The sequence below is a fragment of the Halichoerus grypus genome, chromosome 2 (genome assembly GCF_964656455.1).
Source record: "Halichoerus grypus chromosome 2, mHalGry1.hap1.1, whole genome shotgun sequence".
Lineage (NCBI taxonomy): Eukaryota > Metazoa > Chordata > Mammalia > Carnivora > Phocidae > Halichoerus > Halichoerus grypus.
The window spans coordinates 110,480,314-110,506,291 of NC_135713.1; the positions used below are offsets into that span (position 1 = coordinate 110,480,314).

At 41.4% G+C, this 25,978-nt stretch overlaps 1 non-coding gene across 1 annotated transcript; it reads right to left on the reverse strand.

Annotated features, from left to right (window-relative positions):
- Positions 1-2,173: 2,173 nt before the first annotated feature.
- LOC118518776 (small nucleolar RNA SNORA42/SNORA80 family) lies at positions 2,174-2,309 on the reverse strand. Its single transcript, XR_004908877.1, has one exon. It is a non-coding gene; the product is annotated as a small nucleolar RNA SNORA42/SNORA80 family (small nucleolar RNA).
- Between the last annotated feature and the right edge of the window lie 23,669 nt (positions 2,310-25,978).

Sequence of the window (25,978 nt, forward strand, 5' to 3'; positions counted from 1 at the left end):
ATTTCACGCATTGTTGGAGAAACATGAATTTCACACTTCGGACAACAATCTAGTAACATCTATCTTACCAAATTGACTCAGAAAAAAAAAAATTAAGTAGTGGGATTAGGTGAGTATGAGATATATAACATTAATACCTAAACTTAATAAGAACAATGTATTAGTTTCCTATTGCTACTGTAATAAATTACCACAAACCTAGCAGCTGAGAACAACCAGATCTATTATCTTGTAGTTCTGAAGGTCACAGATCTGAAATGGGTCTCGTGGATTAAATCAAGGCGTTGACTGGGCTGTGTTCTTTCTGGAGGCTCTAGAGGGGAATCCATGATACAGTGTCATAAACTGAGGAGTAAGACCAGTTCAATTCAGTATACATGGTGTCACACAAATATAAATACTTCATTCTTTGACACAGCAATCCCACTGTTAGTGATTTTTAAATAGAAACAAATGTATTAGTATAGAGGATATATGAACAAGAATGTTCATTTTTTTGTAGTAGCAAAAAATTAGGACTTGTATATCTGTCAACAGAATGGTTGAATAAATTACAGTCTGTCCATATGATGGAATATTATGCAGCTATTGAGAAAATTAGAGTTATATATACTGACCTGGAAATGCTGTCCATGAAACATTAAGTGAAAAATGCAAGTTGTGAAGTAATGGGCATTATCCCATTTATTGTAAAAAATACATACATAAAGAAGGAGAATGAAAAAATTCCAACATACGAATATTTCTGTGTCCATGTCTAGTAGGAGGAGAGAAAGAGTATCAGATTTACGAAATGGAGAAAGCTAAATATAAAATAACGGTGAACTATGTATCATTTGGTTAACTAGAGTCAGCTAACTAGATAACTACAAGAGAACTTGAAGATCTCTAAGTGAGAGGGTGTGATGAACCTGGTTCTGCAATTGTTGAAAAAAGCTGCAAGCCTTATTCTGCCACTGCCTGGGGCCACAGGTGCAGCTGCAGGAGTGAAAATGCTTTCCGGGATGATGTGAGAGAACCTCATCCAGTCAGTTAGCAAATCGGAAACAGCCAGGGTCCTAACAGGAAGCCAGAGAGCAAAGCTACAATCCCACCATCACAAAACAGGGAGTAGCCTGGAGCTAAGAGACAAGCACTTACTAACTAGCACCATATGTTGGCACATAACTGTGTGGATTTGAAGAAAAGCTTTGAATGATTCAAATCAACCTGTTCATGTAGTCACCTCAGAGTTAAGAAGAGACAGATCGGGCGCCTGGGTGGCTCAGTTGTTAAGCATCTGCCTTCGGCTCAGGTCATGATCCCAGGGTCCTGGGATCGAGTCCCACATCAGGCTCCCTGCTCGGCGGGAAGCCTGCTTCTCCCTCTCCCACTCTCTCCCTGCTTGTGTTCCCTCTCTCGCTGTCTCTCTTTGTTAAAAAATAAATTAAAAAAATATTTAAAAAAAAAAAAAAGAAGAGACAGATCTTTCAAAAAAGAAAAAAATAGGGGCGCCTGGGTGGCTCAGTTGGTTAAGTGGCTGCCTTCGGCTCAGGTCATGATCCTGTGGTCCTGGGATCGAGCCCCACGTCCGGCTCCCTGCTTGGCAGAGAGCCTGCTTCTCCCTCTCCCTCTGCCTACTTGTGCTATCGCTCTGTCAAAAAAAAATAAATAAAATCTTTAAAAAAAAAAAAAAGAAAAAAATAGTAACAACTCCCATACAGTGTTTGATGGAATACAACGTGTGCATCCTGTTTATGTAAAAACCCCACAGAACCGGGGTGCCTGGGTGGTGCAGTCGGTTAAGCCTCTGACTCTTGGTTTGGGTTCAAGTCTTGATCTGGAGGTCATGAGATCGAGCCCCACCTCTGGCTCTGGCTCTGCAGTCAGCGGAGTCTGCTTAGGACTCTGTCTCCATCTGCCCACCCCCCACTCTCTTTGTCTCAAATAAAATAAATAAATCTTAAAAAAAAAAAAAGCACAGAACCAATGAAGCTTAAAAATAAAGAAAAGTTTAAATCTGAAGTAGAAATATTCACCCTGAGGTGTGCCTTGGGGAGAGAGTAGCTCCCTCACTGCGCGGTGGTAGATGCCTGAGAGGTAGCTGCTCAGGGGACCAGTTTGCACTACTAAATATGCAGCTAAATGCATGTATTGGCTTTTTAAAAATTAATTAATTAATTAGTAACTTTTTCCCCCTGAGCCCCCTTCAGTGCTCACAGCCCACCAGTGAGGAGGCTGGGCAGTGGTTCAGGGCTGCTCACTCCCCTGGCATGGGTACACTATGAGAGGCCCCCAGAGAAAGGCCCGCCATCAATCCATCACCGTGCGCTTGCCCTGGCTCCTAAAAGCATTTCTACAATTGTGACAGCTTCGTGATGATTGTCGAATCAGGATGATGGGCAAATGACAGTTCATTTTATTGTTCACTTTACTTTTGTGTAGTTGATGTTTTTTTCACAATAAATACTGAAAAAAAAAAGATTCTGATATAATCACAGCTAATTTTACAATCACGGCCACGAAAAGAAGAACATAGATATATTTTTCCTAACTCCAAGAGGATCTGACAATCCCTTTATGCTCGTTTGAATTAATTACAATAAGGTCAGTTACAATGTTGATGAAGAAATTCAAATTGAACTTCCTGTAACAAACAATGAGGAAATACAGTTTCTCAAAACGAACAAGTAAAATAAGCATCATTGTCTCAAAATTAAGCATAATATAACAGTAAGCCCTTGTAGTTAAAAATCAAGATGTAACTGTTGAACTTCTTAAATGCACACTAGCCAGGAATCAATTTCATCATGATAAGAAACATAATCTGTCAAGAAGGGACCTTCACCCCAACCTGGCTAATGTTTACATTTTTAGTATCCTCAACATATCTGATTGGTTAATGGAATCCATCCTTTGATCTTTATCTCTGTAACAAGCTGCAATGGCCAGCTCAGAGTTTTGAAACCTTAAAATGTCTGTGTCAACATCTCATTGGCCCAAGATTCCTATTATTGAAACATATGGCACCTCTGGTACAATCTGGAATTCGATTTGGTCAAGGCTGACTCAGAGAGATTTGAACTTATATACATTTTTCTATTTTCTCTGCTCTAGTCTAGGTCTGTAACTTGGAGAACCTAAGAGTGGGAAGGCTTGGAAGACATTAATACTATGTGAGGGAGGTTTCCCTCTCTTAAATATTCCACACAGCTCCTGCACGATCATCAGGAGAGCTGGCAGCAGAGGGGCTTCGTGTCAGTAATACGTGTGCCAGTGAGAAGTGGGTTCTGATCAAACTCCAGAGCCATCTCTGCTTGGGTGTGGAAGGCAGACTGTGAAATTCCCTAGGGCTTTCAGACAATTCAGGAATATGTAGTCTTCTAGAAAGAGGTACTGACGTTCCTGCTAAAAAGGCTTATGGACTGTGGGCTCTGCAGTGCCCTGATGCCCCAAGTATGCAGAGCACCTCCAGCAGAATGCATTTGTGAAATGCAGTCAAGGTCTTCTGAGGTTCAAGAGACATCTGTAGGGCAGGGGAATCAAGGAAAGTGGTAAAAGTTTGAAATAGCCTCTGTGAGGAATAGGAGAAAAATATGATAAAGCATTTATTTACCAAAAGACTGTGGGGCTATGAGGAAGAATAAACTGAAGTTAGAGAATCTTATTGCATGATTTTCTCAGCAACTTGCATTCAAGGGCTGAGAGGATGGATGGATGAAGACTGAGGGATGATGGGAGGCAAAGGGGAAAATGTGCTGAGATCATTGATGAGACAGTGATTGAACAGATACAACACAGGGTCTAGGCTGAGTTAAAAAAGGAGAGAAGACGGAAAGGGGGGAAAGTTAGTGGGAAACACAGAGTCAGTCCCTGGGGGTTTGACTAGATCAAAGGTCAAGTGAAGGAGTAAGATGTGGGAGAGCTAGAAGGTTGTGGTCAGTGAGCAATTTACTAGAATTCAGTATATCAGAGGTGGAGCCACATAGACGTGCAAAGATCCCCAGGTGTGGCTATGGGAGGAGGTGGTAGTTAGGGAATAAAGGTCATTGTGTATATCAAGCCAACGTGAAGCTAGAGTGTGGGATGACTAATCCATATGGCTGTTAACACTTATGACAGCAAAGAAAAAGACTGGCATGAATTTAGGAGAATACTGAGATGTTGATAGATGACTGGCTGCTTTTGTTTGGGAGTATCAGTCCCAGCCTCTACTTTCTATTTGTTGCATTCTAGCACCCTGTTCGCCTGTTCTCTGAGTATTTCCCACCACACCTACACCCCCATACCCCACCCCATCCACCACAAAATCCTCCCCCGAGAGGCTCCTTGTCATTCTAAATTAGGAAAGAGCAATTGAAGGATCCTGGATGTAAATCTCTCATTAATTCAAAAGAGAAGGAAGTGAAAATGCCAATAATTTATAAGGAAGATGAATAGTTTATCATAATGAGTCAAGAAATCAGGACATTTATTGCAGGTTTACTTTGTGCTTAGCTTAGAGTTTAAGTGTATGGGCTTTGCAGTTCAGCAGTCCAAAGACCAAATCTGCCACTTAATAGCTGCATGAACAGGCCAAATATTACCTTACCTAACGAAACTTGAGATTGTTGTCTTAAAATTAAGATAATACCTCCTACTGCATAGAGTTGCCCTGAAGATTAAATGAGACGTTTCTTGTAAAGTACTGAGAATAATCAGTGCTCAACTGAGGCTGGCTATTATTACCGTTCTTCTCCTTCCTCTGCCCTGAAACATTTTTCTCACAGGCTCCTCTTTCCTCCTTCTAGAATAAAGAGAAATCCATCCACATCTAGTGCTTGCCAAGGCATGTGATGGATCCCCCTTATTCCAACTCGGGGTTGTGTGCTTGTGGTTCAGTGATGTTGACGGCTGAGATCCACCATGGTGGGAGTGTTCCCACCGTGGAAATTGGCACATACTTACAGGGTGGGGGAGGGATGGTGGTGGTAGTGGTGGGGTAGTCAGAGTCTACTTACCAGCACACTGCTGCCCTTGGCTTTCAGCTTGCGTGTTCCGTTCTCGGGTCTGTAGCTGATCTGCTGGGCAGCTCCTAGCCCATTCCCAGCCTCTTTGAAGTTTTCATCTAGTGAGACTCCCCTGGCCTGAGAAGGTATCTTTTCCTGCCCCCACTGTCTCTATCACCCTCTGGTGGGCTCTGTAAAAAATTACAATTGCCAGAACCTCTATTTCCACAGCTCTTCCTGTCTTAGTGTTTATACAGGAGACTACGACACCTCCAGTATTATCCCCAGTTCCTGCCTAGTTTTTATCATGGAATTTGAGTGTTTTTATTTATTTTTTATTTTTTGGGGGGTGGAGCAGCAAAAGCAAGGTTTACTGAGAGTACAAAGCTCCAAAAGAGGGGCAGGGGGACCCAAGAGGGCTGCCCGGAATTTGAATGTTTTTAGAAAGAGAAGGAAGGGAGGACTAGGAGAGAAGATTCTGGCTTCCTCAAACCATGTGGCGGAAGGCTGGCCGTCTAAGGTTTCTCCTTGCTGCAGTCTTTTATTTCTTCATTCAGGACGAGAGGAAGGGTTTTACTGCCTGACTTCTGGCCCATGAGTGCCGCTATTTTCCCCAGGGGCATAGGAGAAGGGAGCAATTGATTGAACTTTTCCCATTTCCATTGGACTTTAAACGTAGTGGAGTTTTCCCCTTGCTTCTGCCCATAGGTTAATGATCAGTTTCTTTATTTTGATCTTGGTATTCATCTTCTTCTTAAGTATTTCATTTGGAAATTGAAAAAGTTTATGCCAGGATCTGCTAGTTAAATGCCATTTTATATTGGAAATCATCCTAACAGAAACTCAGTTTTACTTACAAACTTTATTTTTGTTCCTTTTTCATGCCCCACCCAAAAACTGTTATTAAATAGGATTGTTTTGTATTATATTTCCTTATAGAAAGTACAGACGGCAAGGACAGAATCCAATTTGACCTAGAGTTTCTAGGAATTTATTGGAATGTACGACAGTGCCTGAATAAAAAGATTCCTCCGATATGCACAAATTAATTAATAGAATTATGAACTCTGCCTGGAAGGAGAGCTGAGAGCTAGGGAATACTCAGATCTATTATAATTATGTTTTCAAAAATTACCTTTTTAGTCAGAATAGATAAAATCTATTTCCAAATTGAAATTTAACACCCTGTGACCCCAAAAACTAATAGATTTAGGTAAGGCAAGAAACAAAATCAAGTATTTATTGGCTACCATCTACCAAAATAATTCCTGGCAGAGAAAAGTATTATCAAAAGCTATGCCATAAAGACCTGTATTTTAGGAACACCCTTAGGAATGACTATTACACAATTGATAGTGAACTTTTTTTCAGTAAGAACTGGTGATTTAGATAGTGAACAGAGAAGGTAACCTTATTTAAAGGCTGGTCTTGTTTTTTTTGTTTTGTTTTGTTTTTTAAAGATTTTATTTGTTTATTTATTTGACAGGGAGAGAGAGAGAGCACAAGTAGGCAGAGCGGTAGACAGAGGGAGAGGGAGAAGCAGGCTCCCCGCTGAGCAGGAAGCCCGACACAGGACTCAATCCCAGGACCCTGAGATTACGACCCGAGCCAAAGGCAGATGCCCAACTGACTGAGCCACCCAGGCGCCCCTAAAGGCTGGTCTTGTGTTATGAAGTTCTGGGAACTATGCATGGGTGTTGGGAAACAATAGGAGTGAGATTCTACCCTTCTCTGTGAATTTCTCAGCATTGGGCAGTCTAGGAAAATAAGTTATGTCAGTTTGGCTTACTTCATTATCATGCTGCCTGGTTGTGATTAGCTGTCAAGAGGAGTAACCTCCCTCCCGGGAGTGAGTCACCGAGTTGTATTGTTCCTGTAGGAGTAATATCTTCCCTTGGACCTGGGGAGAGCCAGGTGAGTGTGAATACTCAGCTTTGTTAAACAAATCAGAATCCTTTTATATGGCAGTAGGCGTCAGCTTGGGTTCATCAGGAGCAACTCATTTTCTTCCTTACAGGAGATTGGTAGAAGAGAGGGAGCTATTGATAATTATTTCTTGGTTTAATGAGACATGTGACAAAGACAAACATGATATTCTTCTGGGTGAGTCCAGGAAATGTGATGTGGAAAATAATACAATGGATGATGTAGGTTAGATTCTTCGCTAATTTAATGACAGTGGTCAAACATCTCTTATTAATCACCCCATGTTGGCTTGGAGGGGCTTTTTTTTTTTTTAAAGATTTTATTTATTTGACAGAGAGAGACACAGCGAGAGAGGGAACACAAGCAGGGGGAGCGGGAGAGGGAGAAGCAGGCTCCCTGCTAAGCAGGGAGCCCGATGTGGGGCTCGATCCCAGGACCCTGGGATCATGACCTGAGCCGAAGGCAGACGCTTAACCGACTGAGCCACCCAGACGCCCCTGGGGCTTGTTTTTTTTTTTTTTTTTTTTTTTTTTTTAATTGTTTTTTTTTTTTTTTTGGTAGTTTTATGAGGATTCATGAAATAGTCATATTTTTATTATCTACCTTCATGAAGACCTAGAAGAGATGCTTACCAAATAGATGGTGACTACAAACTGGAGGAATGGATTACAGGTTGAATAGTAGAATCAAGATCTCCACAGACGGGACGCCTGGGTGGCTAGGGATCAAGAAATGCACATTGAGCAGTGGGAAGAGTTGGAGTAGAGAACATGGTCAAATCTCTTGTTTTGTGTATGAGTCTTGTAGGGATCTTGATGTCTGTGGCAAGCAGATATTTGGCTCATGGATGCAGAGAACCAACTTAAAAAAGTGTCAGATACAAAACAAACCTAATTTGAAATCCCAAGTACAGAAATGGTACAGAAAGTTAAGTCTGATGAACTTTGTCAAGAGTAAGATGGGAAAGGTAAATTGGAGCCAGATAATTGTGCTTTTTTAATATCAGTGGGAAAGGACTTCAGGTTTTCAAAGAGGTCCTTCTCTTTCAAACAAGGGTTGCAGTTCCCAGCTTTGCCTCTGTTCTCTGACCATCACCGTCTTAACCCTGGATCATTATTCTCCAACTCACTCCACTGAGTATCTGATGTCCTCTGCTATACAGAACTATGTACAACTCTGATTTCCCTTCTCTCTGCTTTTTTTTTTTTTTAAGATTTTATTTATTTACTTGAGAGAGAGAGAGCAAGCAAGTGAGAGAGAGAACACAAGCAGGGGGATGGGCAGAGAGAGAGGGAGAGAGACAAGCAGACTCCCCGCTGAGCAGGGAGCCCTATGTGGGGCTCGATCCCAGGACTCCAGGATCATAACCTGAGCTAAAGGCACACACTTAACTGACTGAGCCACCCAGGCGCCCCCTCTCTTATCTCTGCTTTTGCATCACACCTATACTCTCTCCAAAACCCAATTCCAATCCATTTATGTCTTATTAATACTTGTAACAACTACACCTTATGCGGAAGGTCTCACATGCCAAGCAAAGGTGTTTGCATTTCACAGAATATACACAGAAGTGATTCGAACAATGTATCAGCCACGAAGGATAGAGTGGAAAGAAGATTAAGGCAGAGACAGAGGTATTGAAGGTAAGATTTAGGATTGTACTTAGAGGAATATGGAGGAGAGAGAACTTGGAAAAGATATATACATAGTCCCCTCCAAAGCATGATATCACTGGGGAAAAACTGTACACACTCCTGCTGTTCACAACAAATGAACTCTATGAGACTTTAACCTACATATGCACTCGGTGGAAAACAATTAGAAGATTAAAAATGGAAAAGGAAGAGGCACAGCTGCCTTTCTTTCCAGATGTTATGAGAGTTAACCTGAAAAAAAAACACAAACCCTCCAAAATGGAAAGTAAAGTGACACAGTTCAATCTAACTGTGTATCAAATTGGTGACACAACCATAAAGAGGAAAGAAATATTTCAATTGTCCTTACAAGATAGGACTCTGCCTGTATAGTCTTAGGGCAATATGTCGTAAGAGTTAAAAATTTTAAAAAAGGCAAATCCTGCACTTTACTTAGTAGCAACTTTGGTATTGAGACCATAATTTTGAAACCATTTTGTCTACATCATAGCATAAAACAAACAAACGAAAAATCATCTTCACATGATTAGGGACCAGTATATTTTGCACGAGAGAAGGGATACAAATACAAGAATCAAAGAAATTGAGAGAAGCTTAGGTCATTCAGGGAAGACTAGGAAGGGAGCTTCATCAATTTGGTAAGGAACACACGCATAACACCAATAATAACAACAGTTAATGTCACTTTAATGGTGAACTATTGAATGCTTCTCCACTAAGTTGGGAGCAAGACAATGATATCTATTCTTACCACTTCTATTCACATTGTACTGAGGAACCTAGCCAGTGCAATAATACAATAAAAGGAAATAAAAGGCATACAATTGGAAAAGAAGAAATAAAATTCATTTTGTTCACAAGTGATTTGATTTTATAGTTAGAAAATCCAGTTGAGTCTACAGTTAAGTTTCTAGAGTAATAAGTTGAATTTAGCAATGGTATCTAGATACTAGATTCAACAGGAAATACAATTTTACATATTAGCAACAGTCAACTGGAAAATAAAAATGTTAAAACTGCATTTATAAGAGCATAGAATGGCATCAGATACTCCAGAATGAATTCAAAGATATGTAAGACTTCTACAATGAGAACTACAAACATTGCCAAGAGAAGTTGAAGACTTAATTAAATAGAGGGATATATATCATTTCAGGAATTGGAAGACTTGATATTGTTAAGATGTTTAGTTTTCCCAAAATGATCTATAAATTTAATGTAATTCCGTAAAAATCTTAGCAGATTTTTAAAAATTGAAACTCATGAGCTGATTTTAAAAATTATGTAGAAAAAAAAAATAAAAGGTCTGTGATAGTCAATCTTGAAGAAGAATGGATTTGAAGGACAAACCTACCAGATGTCAAGAATTAATCTAAAACAGTCTAAAAGAATAATTAAGACACTTTGCTATTGGCAGAAGGACAGACAAACAGATCAATGAATCCAGAAATAGACCCATGCTTATATGGTTACTTGATGTACAACAAAGTCACCAATGCAATTCATTGGGGAAAGGATGACTTTTTTCAATGAATGGTATTGGAAAATTTAATATTGATATGGAATAAAAAGACCTTAGTAATATGCTTCATCTTATAACATGCACAAATATTAATTTGAGATTAAATCATAGATTTAAATGTGAAAGATTAAACTATTATACTTACAGAAAAACATGTAAGATATATATTCATGGAATTAGGATAGGTAAAAAATTCATAACTAGGACACAAATGAATTAACCATTAAAAAAAGTTCACAAATCAGACTTCATCAAAATTAAAAACTTCCATTCATCAAGAGCACCATTAAGAGAGCAAAATAAAATCATATATCTACAAAGAGAGTGGTACTACAATATTTACAGCAGTTTTACTCATAGTAGCCGAAAACGGAAAAGTCCCAAGTGTCCATCAAGAGAAGAATGGATAAATAAACTGTGTGTGTATGGATGATCTCTGGACAATTCCTTTAAACTTTTCTATATTTTTGAGATTTTTTCATCATAAGATTTTGGGCAGGAAGGTACAGGAAAGAAATAAACACAGTGGAGGGCTAAATATGCTGTTTAATTATCCCTGGGTGTTTAGAATTGGAACAAATTTATGAACTTTCATTTCTATTTTATGTTTTATATAGCATATCTGGGTATTTTTACATTTAGTATATGTATTTTAATAAATCATGAATCTTATTTTGTCAACATGGTGTGCAAGAAAAAAGAAGCATATGTACATCCTGTTAACTGCAGCTGCACCTATGATAGATCCTATGCCAACATGGTGTTTTCAATGAGATTTTTAGAGGTATACAGAATTGTCTGGCTTTTTCATAATTACTCTTTGAGTGCCTATCACCAAATAAGATAGTTGTTTTAAAAACATGGAAAATACAGAAATAACTATAGTCAGCAGTAATTTGGATATACTTCTTTACTATTTAAGTTGGAAAATTTCTTTTAAAAATTTTATTTATTTGAGAGAGAGAGAGCAAGAGAATGCATGATCGGGGGAGTGGGAGAGGGAGAAGCCGGCTCCCCACTGAGCAGGGAGCCCCACACGGGGCTCGATCCCAGGACCCTGGGATCATGACCTGAGCCAAAGGCAGACGCTTAACCGACTAAGCCACCCAGGCGCCCCGCCCCCCCCCCGCCGTTTTTTTTAAAGATAAGAATACGAATTGGTGGGTGCCTGGGTGACTCAGTCAGTTGAGCGTCAAACTCTTGATTTCAGCTCAGGTCATGATCTCAGGGTTGTGAGAGCGAGCCCTGCGTAAGGCTCCGGGCTGGGCATGGAACCTGCTTAAGATTCTCGCTCCTTCTCCCTCTGCCCCTCCCCCAACCTAAAAAAAAAAAAAAAGACTACGAATCCTCTGTAGGGGATAAGGCACCAATACAGAGATAGCACCAAACTCTTAATCTCTATTTATTTATTTATTTGTCAGAGGGAGAGAGAGAGAGAGAGCACAAGCAGGGGGAGCAGCAAGCAGAGGGAGAAGCAGACTCCCCGCTGAGCAGGGAGCTCGATGTGGGGCTCAATCCCAGGACCCTGGGATCAGGACCTGAGCTGAAGGCAGACACTTGACAGACTGAGCCACCCAGGCGTCTCGAGATAGCACCACGCTTTAAGCCTGAGTGAACACATGTACACTGCACGGACCATTGCCCACAATGCTAGCGTAACCCTCAGGTCCCTCTGAGGAGTTCCTTCCCTGAACCCCCACAGAGGGGAGCAGCACCGGGGAGGGGTGCTCGTGACTCATGGGACTGCAAGAAGTTGTCTCAGAGGGATTGCAGGGATTTTTCTGGGCCAATCAGAATCTCTATCGTGGGAACTCTGGCAAGTTTCAAGAGGTAGCTGAGCAATTGGAAAACTGTAGTAGAAGCCAAAGTCACACAGAAAGAAACAATATGCATATGCCATGAGGAAGTGGAAGCCACGAGTAGGCCAAAGCCATAAGTGAGCACAAAGCACGAGCAGGAGAAAGGATAGCAGGTCGTGGTTGATGGGAGAGGGCAGAACAGAAATGAATTTGAGCTCTTGTTGATAATGCCTATACAGTGCTTACTGCTTGCCCGGCAACACCCTAAGTGTTTCACATGCACTAACTCATGTAATCCTCAGCTTAAGGTAGATAGTTTTATTGTTCTCAGTTTTACAGTCGAGGAGACGGAGGCAGAAGAGCAGTAAGTGTCTTGGCAGTCTGGTTCCAGGGGCTCTGCTTTTAGCCGCTGTGCTGTGCCGCCCAGCTACATGGCCCAGCAGGAGAGGCAGCTGAGCTGCACGGGGGCCAGGCCCAGCTCCAAGGCCTGCCCTGTTTTTCCCCTTGATGTCTTCTTATGCAACTTTTCCTGGTTTTTGTTTTGTTTTGTTTTTGTTTTTAAAGATTTTATTTATTTACTTGGGAGAGAGAGAGCAGGAGTGGGGAGGAGAGGGAGAAGCAGACTCCCCGCTGAGCAGAGATCCTGATGTGGGGCTCCATCCCAGGACCTTGAGATCAGGACCTGAGCTGGAAGGCAGATACTTAACTGACTGAGCCACCCAGGCGCCCCTGTTGGTTTTTTGTTTGTTTGTTTTGTTTTTATTTTTTTTATTTTTATTTTTTTTTAAAGATTTTATTTATTTATTTGAGACAGAGAGAATGAGAGAGAGAGAGAGAGAGAGCACATGAGAGGGGTGAGGGTCATAGGGAGAAGCAGGCTCCCTGCCGAGCAGGGAGCCCGATGCGGGACTTGATCCAGAGACTCCAGGATCATGACCTGAGCCGAAGGCAGTCGCTTAACCAACTGAGCCACCCAGGCGCCCTGTTTGTTTGTTTTGTTTTTAAATGAAGTCTGGCTGTATGCCTGAGGATCCTATCTTCTTCTTCTTTTTTTTTTTTTTTTAAGATTTTATTTATTTATTTGACAGAGAGAGACACAGTGAGAGAGGGAACACAAGCAGGGGGAGTGGGAGAGGGAGAAGCAGATGCAGGGAGCCTGATGCGGGGCTCGATCCCAGGACCCTGGGATCATGACCTGAGCCGAAGGCAGACACTTAACGATTGAGCCACCCAGGCGCCCCAGGATCCTATCTTCTATCAAATAAGGACAGAGGAGAAAGAATGGCCACCAGGAGACAAAGAGGAGTAGTGAGTTGAAACTTTACAAGTAAGCAGGGACCTCATCAGAAAGGGCCTTTAAGCCATGTTAAGGTGTTAGAACTTTTCCCAAAAGCAAGGGGTATCATTAAGTTGTAAGCAGGAAAGGGGGGGGATCATAATAAGATCCATATGTTTGTTTGTTTGTTTTTAAGTAATCTCTCTGCCCAACGTGGGGTTCAGACTCACAACCCCAAGATCAAGAATCACATGTTCTACCTACTAAGCCAGCCAGGCGCCCTGATATCCACATTTTTTAGAATGATTACCCTGGCTGCCTTTGTGGAGGTGTGAGATAAAACGCAGTGTGAGTGGTGGGAGGCCAAAGCAGTCTTGGGTGAGCAGTGATGATAGCCTGAGTTAGGGGGGTGGGCAGTGGGGATAAAGAGGTATGGACAAGTCTGAGAGAGATTTAAGTGGGAGAATTCAAGATGAGGGAAGGAAAAGTCAATAATGATAACCCGTGAAACTGGGTCAATGTGGCCAATTATTGAAATAGACAACAGTAGGAAAGAGTCCATCAGGTAGGATCAGCTTCATAGGAGTGTGACCTGTATTGTCACACAGGGCCCTGTGCTCAGAAGGGTCCCATGATTGGCTTAATGCTCTGCTAATGCTGCTCCCAATAATTTTTTTTAAAGATTTTTTGTTTATTTATTTCCGGGGGGCAGAGTGCAAGCACAAGCAGGGGGGAGGAGCAGAGGAAGAAGCAGGCTCCCCAGTGATCAGGAGCCTGACATGGGGCTCGATCCCAGGACCTTGAGATCATGACCTGAGCTGGAAGGCAGATGCTTAACCAACTGAGCCACCCAGGCATCCCTGCTCCTAATAATTTTTGAACAAGGAACTCCACGCTTTGGTTTTGTACTAGGCCCCACAAAATATGTAGTTGGTTCAGCCATCAAGCCTTTGGAAATGCAGCAGTGGAGCTCAGAGAAATAAACATTTGAGTACTATTCCCCAAAGTGTGTTTCCCAAGTGTGCTAAAAGGTGTGTGGAGGGAAAACATAGTGTCCATAAAATGGGGCGTCATGGCCAAGTAAATTGAGGAAATACCAGGTTAAGCAAGTTAAATCATTTTTTAAAGTACGGAATAGCCCAGAATTATTAATACGTTAACTATGGTATAATACAGAATATCTGGTCTTTGTCCCTGGTCCTGGTGCAGAGCTTCATCAACCTTTGGAATTTCCTGAGTTGTAGGGGTATCTTGGTTATGCTAATGACATAATCTGGAGGTGGGGGTACCCAGCTGGCCTCAGGATGGGGGCTGAATGATCATCAAAAAGACCAAACATGTTATTAGAGAGTTGGAAATTTCAGGCACCTGACCTCCGAGGAGGGGAGAGGGGCTAGAGATTAAGTTTAGTCACATGGCCAGTGATTTAATCAATCATGCCTATGTAATGAAACCCCAGTAACAGTGGGAGGGTCTGAGAGCTTCCTGGTCAGTGAACACGATAATGTACTAGAAGGATGTCATGCTCAGATTCCACAGGGAGAGGGCATGGAAGTTCTGTTCACCCCCGGCCCCCCCACCCTCTACCTCACCTTGTGTGTTTCTTCCATTTGGCTCTTCCTGAGTTGTATCTTCGAGAATAAAACTATAATCATAAGCATAGCATGCTTAGTGAGTTCTGTGAGTTGTTCTAGCGAATTATTGAAACTGAAGGGATTGTGGGAACTCCTAAATTTATAGTCAGTCAGAAGTGCAGGTAGTCCCTGAGATTTGCAGCTGGTGCCTGAAGGGGAGACAGTCTTGAGAAGGACTTTAAATTGTGGGGTCTTCACTAACTCCGGCTCATTAGCATCGGATTGGAATCTAACTGTAGGACACTCAGTTGGTGTCAGAGAACTGGTGTCAGAATAGTTGAGCTGTAGTAGATACTTTGTTGTGTCACCCAACCCAGGTTCCCCCTTCAGCACTGAAGTCCTCATTCTCCCAGCTGAGGGATCAGAACAGCTGGTTGCTGATGTGAGCTGATGGCTCACAGCTCTCTCCCTCCCTGGTAGAAGAGAGATGAATTGCCCATGGTTAGTCCCCTTCATCCTTGGCGCAGCCTGCATCCAATGACTAGAGAAGCCTGACCCCTCTTGCCCCAGTGCATAACAACTCTGACCGGGGATCCCAGCTCCAAAGTTCCCTGTGGCATCATCTACGGCCAGCGTATTGTAGTGAAACTTCTCCTTCTGCCCAGTCTTACTTCCCACACTCCCTTATGGGTGGTGTTTCCAAAGGCACCCCAGGTAAACTACCTGCACACAAATCTCCATTTCAATCTGTTTCCTGGGGAACTGGATTGAGGATCGAGCCACTGTGAACCTCTAAAAAGGAAATAAAGTATGCAGCCTTCTACCAAATTTATTTGACAGTGGAACCCTTTTCCTAGAGCATCACGTGGCATGGGAGTGGTCCTGACTGGCTGGCTTTCAGAAATGTGGGGCTGGCACTGATTGGTTGGCTTGCAGAAGTACATTCTCTGAGGCACATTGTCCTCGATTGATTAAATGTGTTGAAATATGATAATCGTGGCACGCATTTTTATGGCTACAGAAAAATCGTATTTTTTTTCCCCCTGGGACTGTAGAAACTAATTTTTATAATCTCAAGGAGATACTCTTTTTACCATCATTGAACAGAATGAGAAACCTCAAAAGAGAAGATTAAGTAACTTGTCCAAGGTTGAAAGTAGTAGGGACAAGTCACATTTCCAGATTTTAAAACTTGCTACAAAGCTACAAGTGATCAAGACAGTATGGTACTGGCCAAAGATAAATATATAGATCAATGTAACAGAATGGAGAGTCCAAAAACATACCCTTTACATCTATGATCAATTGATTTTTGACAGGGTGTCGAAACAATTCATTGGGGCAAAGAATGGTCTTTTCAATAAATGGTGAAACAGCTGGATAGCCGCATGCAAAAGAATGAACTTGCTGTCATACCATAGAAAAAGTTAATTCAAAATGGATCATAGACCCAAATGTAAAAGCTAAAACTATACAATTTTTAAAAGAAAACTTAGGAGGGCGTCTAGGTGGCACAATCAGTTGAGCGTCCGACTCTTGGTTTCGGCTCAGGTCATGATCTCAGGGTCCTGGGATTGAGCCCTGCATCAGGCTCTGAGCTCAGCGTTGGAGTCTGCTTGAGATTTTCTCTCCCTCTCCCTCTGCCCCTCCCACTCATGCTTTCTCTCTCTCTCAAATAAATAAATAAATATTTTTAAAAAACAAGAAGAAAACTTAAGGATAAATTTTTGTGGATTTTAGATTAGGCAAAGCTTTCTGAGATGTAACACCAGACACATGCAAGAAAAGAAAAAAAGATTTCATTGGACTAATAAATTGGATTTCATCCAAATAAATAGCTTTTGTGCTGAAAATGGTATCATCAAGAAAGTGAAAAGACAACCCACAGAATGGGGGAAAAATACTTGCAAATAATATATTTGATAAGGAACTTGTATCCAGAACACTTGTATAAAGAACTCTTACAATTCAAGTATTAGGCAAATGACCCCCTTAAAAACATGGACAAAGGGTATGTCTCTAAAGAATATGTATGAATGACTGGTGAGCACATGAAAAGATGCTAAGCATCATTAGCCTTCAGAGGAGGATCCAATGAAAGTAGAGGCAAATCCACATGGGAGAGATTACACTGGGTGAGTCCAAGTTTTGGAAGAAAGAAGGAATTCAAACCAAGAACACAATTGGAGGATTTGCTTTTGGAAAACAGGCAGGATGTTTCTTTAAGACAATGGGAAAGGGCAATCCAGTACGCAAACATGTTTGTAGGTGATGAAAGAAAACCTTATGGACTCTTCTTCCCATGGTTCCTGCCTTCACAATAAATCATGAAGCAAGGTGATCCAAACTAAGTGAAAAGTTGAATATTTCATTTAGCTCTGAATAATGAAGATTTTTAATGAGTTCAAAAGTTTTAGTGGCATATATAGAATTCTTTTTTTTACCTTCTAATTAAAAAGTTATATCCCCTTTATAGAAAATTTTAAGGCAATTAAAGAAGAAAAAAATACTTGTGGTCTTATGACCCTGATATACCACCATTAGCATTTTGATGAATTTTCTTCTGGTCTTTTTAATGTGTTAAAAAGAAATCTCAATGTGCTCAAAGGATACAAGTAATTAGTATCTTGAGGTTTTGGGTTTTGGGTTTTCTTTTCTTATGAGTCTCCCCACTCCTTCCTTCTGCCTGCCACCCCATGATAGCATCTAGCCTTAATATAGCAGCCATTTTTAGGGGCTGCATAAACTTGATAAATAAATTTATTATAATTAAACAGTAAGTTCCCACCAATTGAACTTCATTACAATTTTCCAACATTATAGTAACTCCAGAAAAAATATTTTTATACCTAGTATGGATTATTTCTCTAGAATAAATTAACAAGTAGAATTGCTTTGTCAGGAACTATAAATAATTTTATACCTTATGATATACAGTGTTGATTCAAGTACACACTTGGGAAACTGTTTCACCTTCGTAATAATTAAAATGAAAACAAGGTATCATTTTTGACCTACCATCAATTTGGCCTACCACATTAGCCCAAAAAATTAATAAATGAAAAGATTTACATTAGTAAGTTGTTAACGAAGTTTTTTATAAAGCAATTTGACAGAAAATACCAATGATCATAAACATTTTGACACCCTGGTTGTAACATATTTGAAGGACATTGCCAAATAAGAGCATCTTTTGCAGAGGTATTCAAGATTTCCAATTTTGGAAAGAGGTGATCTTCTCAAAATTTCAAAAGTTGAAAATAAGGAAAATGAGCAGCCTTCAGCTGGGTATGACCACCATAAATTTAGCAAACAAGACATTACATTACAAATTCTGTTTTATTTTTTTTAAAGATTTTATTTATTTATTTGACAGAGCGAGAGCAAGAAAAGCAGGGGGAGTGGGAGAGGGAAAGCAGGCCTCCCGCCGAGCAGGGACCCCGATGTGATGCGGGATTCAATCCCAGGACCCCGGGATCATGACCTGAGCCGAAGGCAGACGCTTAATGACTGAGCCCCACAAATTCTGTTTTAATTACTCATCAGAAACAATTAAAATGAGTAAGAAACATATTCTCATCAAATATACAACTTGAACAAATAGGTGAAATTTCTGCAACTTCAAATTTTGTAACAAATGGAGATTTTATTTATTGATTAAAAAAATGAAAATATGGGTAGACTCCATTTGTACTGTTTCCCCAGTCTCTGCAGATGTCAGGGATAGGCCTGTGAGGGCAGAGAGGGTGTATTGAAAGGAAGATGTTAAGCAGCGGGTCAACATTTCAGTGGGGGAGGATCTGTTTTTTTAATTTTACTAAGCTCTACTTTTGTATTTTTCATTTCTAAATCAAATATAACAATATTCAAGGAACACAAACCTTAAATATATTTACAAAAATATAAATTAGTAGAAATTTTAAAAATAAAACATTTTTATGTATTTTATACAAAGTTATTTTTTGTATTTTATGTATGAAAATGATGGTTTGTTTTATGTGTCAGCTTGGCTAGGCTATACTACTCAGTTATTCAATCACGCTAATCTAGCTGCTGCTCTGGATGTATTTTTGTGGATGTAATTAACACTTATGATCAGTTGACTTTAAGTAGAGATTACCTCCCACAATGTGAGTGGGTCTCATCTAATTCGTTGAAAGGCTTTCAGAGTAAAAGCTAAGGTTTCCCTGACAAGAAAAAAATCTGCCTCAAGAACACAGCATCAGTTTCTGCCTACGAGCTTCCAGCCTTGCTGGTCTGGCCTATAGATTTCAGACTTACCAGCCTCAACAATCACCCAGTCCAATTCATTGAAATAAGTCTCTCTCTCTAATCCTAACTAATACATTATGTTTGGTTTTTTTTTTACATTTTTTTTTAAAGATTTTATTTATTTATTTGACAGAGACAGAGATAGCGAGAGCAGGAACACAAGCAGGGGGAGTGGGCGTGGGAGAAGCAGGCTTCCCACTGAGCAGGGAGCCTGATGTGGGACTTGATCCCAGGACGCTGGGATCATGACCTGAGCCAAAGGCAGACGCTTAACGACTGAGCAACCCAGGCGCCCCAATACATTATGTTTTAAAAGTAAGATATTTTCCTTCTAAAATATTCAAGATTTTAAAATTAAAATTAAAATGTTCAATGTACATCATAATTCATTAATATAAAAATTAAAACTCAATTTAAATAAAATTGTATTTCAGTTTTTGAAACTTTATTTAAATTCCAGCACTCAGTGTCCATCCAATTGCCCTGTAAAGAATTGTTATACTTCATCCCGATCTATTGTGTCGGTTAGGGCCAGTTAGGAAAAGAGAAATCACACCAGTGTATTTAACAGCAAATATTTAAGGAATTGGTCAAACCGTATCAGAGAACTTAAACACTGAAAAGGGGTCAGAAAGGTAACATTGAAAATAGTATCAGTAGAAGATACCACGCCAAGGGGTGGGAGAAGGAAGAAGAAACTAGAAGTTTGGAGGAGGTCAGTGCAGAACTGAGGTGGAGACTTTTGGACAGGGAGAGCTTCCTGGCTAGTGGATGCTGTGATTCTGGTTGCGGGACCACCACAAAAAGCTGGACACAAACCAGGTATCGTTGCCGAGCTGACAGGGACACCCAGTAAACAGGAAGGAAGAGCAAGCGCCCCGTCTCTGGCCTTGCAGACCACCCCCCCATTGCGTTCCCTATTGGCAGAAAATAGAAGTGTAGTTTGCAGAGATCCAGTAACCGCCTCAGAGCAAAATACAGAAGGTGGTTTAGTATGTGAGAGACATACTAAAGTTTGTCGCTTCCTCCCGAGCCACAAGTTGGAACACAAGGAAGAACAAGAATGCTTGGCACCACTGGGAAATACTTCACTGTGAAAGAATCTGTTGCCTTCCTGCTTTCTGAGAAGAATTGGACAAGTTAACAAATTTGTCTTTTTCTAACCTAAGCACTTCTGCTTCTAAAATCTGCCCTGAACTCCAAAAGGGCGTCGGCCTCCAATACTGGCATTGGAACAACCCGCACATTTTCATGGCATTTTGACACAGTTGCCTTTTGTTTGGAGGACACAGGGCAAGCCATGTGAAGAAGGACTCCCCTGGGGTGCGAACAGGAGCAGATGTTTAGGGTTACAGGTTGTGCTCTGCCAGGGCTGATGGTAGGATCCCAAGCGGCAGACATGCTCTCTGATATTTGGGGTGTGTGTGTGTGTGTGTGTTTGTGTTTCGCAGGGTTTGTGGTGAGCAGGGCAAGTCGAGAGCCTCAGGTCCAAGGCCTAAGTCCTTCTTTTCTGGATCTAAGAGTAGTACTGCTCAAGGGTACGCTGTCAGTGTGGGGGAATTAACGCCTCAAGGGAGAAATTTCAACCAATAATAGCTGGGAACCTATGGATAAATCCTTCCCTTTTCCCCCCTTCCTTTCCCAAGATGATGCTGAGATGCCATTTATGTGGTTTCTCAGGGGCACAATCTCATGGTTTTGAGTTATAGGTTATTGGTGGCCAGCTTGCTAGATCCTCTTCATGTTGGTTCTCTGTCTTTCCCTACCTCACTGTCTTTGAGTCTCACTCCTGCTCCCTGGGACTGAATTCTCTGGTAAAGCACCCACACATAAACCTGTGGCTTCAGACTCTTTTTTTCTGGGAACCTTGGCTAGGACACTGTCAGTACTCCTAGCATGAGAGTCGTAATTTGGGAGTATTTGTATTCTGGTGAACAAGAGTAAGATGAGTTCTGTCAAGGAGAGCCGGGTCTAAGGTAAGGCATTCACTCCCAGGGGAGCCCCGTGCAGGCTGGCCTCAACAAGAAGGGTCCCCTCTTTGTGCCTCAGGAGCTCCTCTTCCTCACATTAGCCTGGCCTTGCTGGTGGAGGGTAGAGCAGATCCATCTGTCACTCCTGCATTTGGAGTCGCAGTCCATTGGATGTACCTAGAAGAAACCAATACAGCAGAAGTTCTTGTAGCATCTGGGCAGTGTCCAGGATCTCCAAGATAGAGAGGTTTGACTAAGTTGTGTTGAAGTATGTGGAACTTGCACGGTTACTGACGTTTTTCTCAATGCTTTTGTATAAGTAGACGAACAAGGTTGCCATTGTTTTCCAGCAAAAAATGATTTTCCTATCATTAAATTTCAAATGCAGAGAACCAAGTTAATCATTCTCAGTGTGCGGCTCGCTGTCACTCTTGGTTCTGGGAAAAGTCTTGCAGACATGAATGCTTAGCCTTCTTTTAAATGTCATTTCATTTTATTATTTTGTTCCTTTTCAAGTTTTTATGTAAATTCTACTTAGTTAACATATAGTGTAATATTGGTTCCAGAACACTTACATAGAACACCCAGTGCTCATCACAACAAATGCCCTCCTTAATGCCCATCACCCGTCTAGCCCATCCCCGGCCCACCTTCCCTCTAGCAACCCTCAGTTCATTCTCTATAGTCAAGAGTCTCTTTAAATGTCATTTTAAAAACACTTTTTCATTTACCAGTTAATTTCTTTTAGGGGCACCTGGGTGGCTCAGTGGGTTAAGCGTTGGACTCATGATTTCAGCTCAGGTCATGATCTCATGGGTCGTGAGATCAAGCCCCACATGGGGCTCTGTGCTTAGTGGGGAGGCTGCTGGAGATTTTCTCCCTTCTGCCCCTCCCCCCGCTCACTCTCTCTCTCTTAAAAAAAAAAAGTAATTTCTTTTAATTATAGGAAATTTAGGAATTTTAGTAAAATAGAAAAATATCCGGGATCCCTGGGTGGCTCAGTTGGTTAAGCGTCTGCCTTCAGCTCAGGTCATGATCCCAGGGTCCTGGGATAGAATCCTGCATCAGGCTCCTTGCTCAGTGAGGAGCCTGCCTCTCCCTCTGCCTGCCGCTTGCTCTGCTTGTGCGTTCTCTCTCTCTCTGACAAATAAATAAAATCTTAAAAAAAGGAAAATATCCATAACTGTACACCTAAATGGTACCATTGTGAACATTTTGATAAATGTTCTAGACCTTTCTCTATGCATTTTATGTTTTAGGATATATTGTGAATATACTTGTAAATTTTCTATCATGCTTTTTTACTCAAGGCTATACCATGATCATTTTGCAATGCCATTAAAAACTTTTTGTAAAATGGTAAGATGGGAATAGCAACTTGATTTCAGTGACAAAAGTAGTACATGTTCATTGCAAAAGATGTTGCTAGTATAGGAAAACAAGGAATAAAATAAAAATCACCTGTAATTACATGTCCTAAATATGTACCACTAACATGCTAGTACATCCTTGTGGTGGATTGTATGCAAAAATTGCCACAATTATCCCTCTTCCTATATCCACATCCCTTTGCAATATGGCTTGGCAGCTCCTTCAATCAAGAGGTAGAATCTGTTTTCCCTGCCGTCGAATATGAGGTGGTCCTGTGATTTACTTTGGCCAAAAAAATGCAGCAGAACTAACATGCCAATTCTCAGCTCAGGATTCACTCTTGATTTCAGAACCCTGGGACGCACTATGATCAACCTCAGGATAGTTTCCTTGGAATGAGAGACCAGGAAGAGCAGAGATGAACTGTCACAGCTGAGACTATCCTAAACCAGCTAGGTCCAGCCAATAGGCTGCTGACCACAGATGCATGATGAAGCTCAAGGCCAGAAGAACTGCCCAAATGAACCCAGCCCAAATTTGTTGCCCTGCAAAATAATGAACTAAAGCAATGGTTCTTTTAAGCTACTAAGTTTTAGAATGGTTTGTTATGCAGCAAAAGTTAATAATACGATCTTTCCAGACTTCTTTTCTATGCTTCACACAGACTTTTTAAAAAAAACTGAACTAAGATTTTACTCTATGTACTATTTTGTAATCTGCTTTATTTTCAGCATAATATAATATATATAGCATGATATATGATATATATAAACTATATAGGCACCCAATGCTATGTTCATTTTAATATTATGATAATATCATAATTCATTTCAGTAATTCCCTAGTGGTGAACACTTATTTTTCTACTCTGAAAAAGCCCCCAGGGCACCTGGGTGGTTCAGTCAGTTAGGCATATGCCTTTGGCTCAGGTCATGACCTTGGGGTCCTGGGATGGAGTCCCGCATAGGGCTCCCTGCTCAGCAGGGAGTGTTCTTCTCCCTTTTCCTCATGCTCTGCCTCTCTCTCTTCTCTCAAATAAATAAAATCTTTTTTTAAAAAAGCCCTCAGGGGCGCCTTGAGTGGCTCAGTCGTTAAGCGTCTGCCATCGGCTCAGGTCACGATCCCAGGCTCCTGGGATCGAGCCCCTTATCAGGCTCCCTGCTTGGCAGGAAGCCTGCTTCTCCCTCTCCCACTCCCCCTGCTTGTGTTCCCTCTCTCGCTGTGTCTCTCTCTGTCAAATAAATAAATAAAATCTTTAAAAGAAAAAAAAATTTAAAAAGCCCTCAGTAACATCCTGTAGTTGTACTTTTGCAAATTTGTACTACTATTCCCTTGGATTAAATTTTTCAGAAATATTATTATTATTTTAAAAGATTTTATTTTTAAGCAATCTCTACACCCAACGTAGGGCTCGAACTCACAACCTTGAGATCAAGAGTCGCGCACTCTATGGACTGAGCCAGTCAGGTGCCCCTAGAAATATTATTGTGGGGTCAGAGGCCATGTATATATTTAAGGATATTAACACATGTTGCTAAACTGCCCTCTAGAAAGGTGACACCGCATTGCCAATTCTGTTCTTTATCGTCTCCATTATGGATTTCAGTTCTGCTGTTTTAAGAGTCATCTCACCCCCTCCCTTTTCTTTTCATTCCATTGTCTTTCCATCTTAATCCACCCTATGCTTTTCTGAATCTGTTTCGAAGAGGTCAGTTACTTTGCATTCTTTTGAGGAGGTAAGAGTTCCCAGACTTTTTTGTTTTCTTCTCTGATTCCTGTGGATTATCTTCGTCTGAGGATGATGCCCCTTCTTTTGTTTGGCTATTTTTCCATGGGTTTTATTTTATTATTTGTTGATTATTCTCAGTATCCTCTGGGGAAACAAGATTCATCCAGAGATCTCACTTGGTGTGTCTTTTGCCCTCATGCTGCTCTCTCTTCACTTAGGGGGTGGTGGGGTTCTCGAGCCAGACCTACAGAGAATGGCTGGCGGAAACACACTGCCCTGGCCCAGTTCAAGGAGTCTTCCTCCAAATGTCTCTGCTAGAAGGCGGCAGGATCTTCTATTTGTTGGCCCTCACACCCTCTGAAGAGATGTGTTTCTTCAAAGATTATCATCTCAAGCACACACTTCTCAAAGGCTCCTGCTCTCTCTCTGCCCTCACCTCTAGGACTCTCCTTGAGGGGCAGTCACATCACAGCTTAGTTGAGCTTTGTGTCAAATGGATCTCTAGTTACTAATTAGATCATCATATAAAGACATTTGCATTGGGTTGCCTGGGTGGCTCAGTCAGCGAAGCGTCGGACTGTTAGTTCCAGCTAGGGTCATGATCTTAGGGTCGTGGGATCCAGCCCCCCGTTGGGCTCTGCGCTGGGCATGTAGCCTGCTTGGGATTCTCCCTCCCCCTCTCCCTATGCTCTCGCCTACCCCTCCCCCCCCCCCCCGCCCACATGCACACACGCTCTCTCTCTCAAAATGAAGTAAAAAAATAAAATAAAATAAAGACATTCGCATTAAAAAGTGATGGGAATGACGCCCCTCTGTCTATCTAGGGTTCAGTGTCTGCTGGGATTTGGCAACCCATTTGTGCTTGCCCTCCAGCATCACTCCCCGTTCTAAGCACATGGCTAGCATTTCCTGCAGTCCTCCAAAAAAAACTTCACAAGGCAACTAGGAGTCAGATTTTCTTGTCCCTGAACTTCATGGGGAAACAGAGGCATGGAGGGGTATGACGATGCATCTGCCTAGTTGGTGGGCATCTATGGTTCCTTGGCTTCCCCTCCAGTGCTTTCTACCCTGGCATTATGCTGCCAGTTTGCCCATGCCTTGAGGTTAGCTAGGCTGCTGTGGAAGGTCAATTTAGATGAGTCATTCAAATATTTGAATTGCCTTGCTGCTGCTTAGAAATTGCCCTGAACATAGGCTTCCCTGCTGAGCATTTGAGGTGTGGTGCAGAATAAAACTACACACACCTAGCCTGCCTCCGAAGCCCTGTGTCATGTGTTTACCATTCAGGCTCCATAAGTCTTAATCCACTTCATCCTCAATAACAGCTTAGTCAGTATGAAGTGCTTCTAATAATAGCAGCAGATGAACATACACAATACCTGTCATCTTGAAGGTGCTTTAGAAAACTATGTGCTGCCGTTTTTGTGTCTGTTTGGTCATAACTTTAACATTACATCTGGAACTTTATGCACATGGTGACATAGACGGACATATTTAGTAACTGGGAAGTCATGGGGCTATACCTAAAAAGTCCAGTAGAGAATTTAACTAGTCCCAGCTAATGACATTAGACACATCACCTGCCACAAACTTGCATTTTTAAGAGAATGGAAGAAACTAGGCTTTACTAAGCATGTTTTAAGAATCTTTTGGTTTCCATGGAATTTAGAACTATAATGGTCCAGCAGGTGCAGAGGGAAGCCAGTGTGAAAGGGTTAATAGGTCAGGTGACCTAAGGGCTAATATTAGAAACTCAGAAAGTGATCATTTGTTGGACTTACAGAAATGGAAGATGGTAGGAAAAAGGAAGAAGGAGAGAGGGAGAGGCAGCAAGACAGAAAAACATCTCATTGTTCATGTGTCAGGAAAGGGGCCATTTAAAGTATTGACTGAAGAGATCCTGAGGCTGGTGTGTTC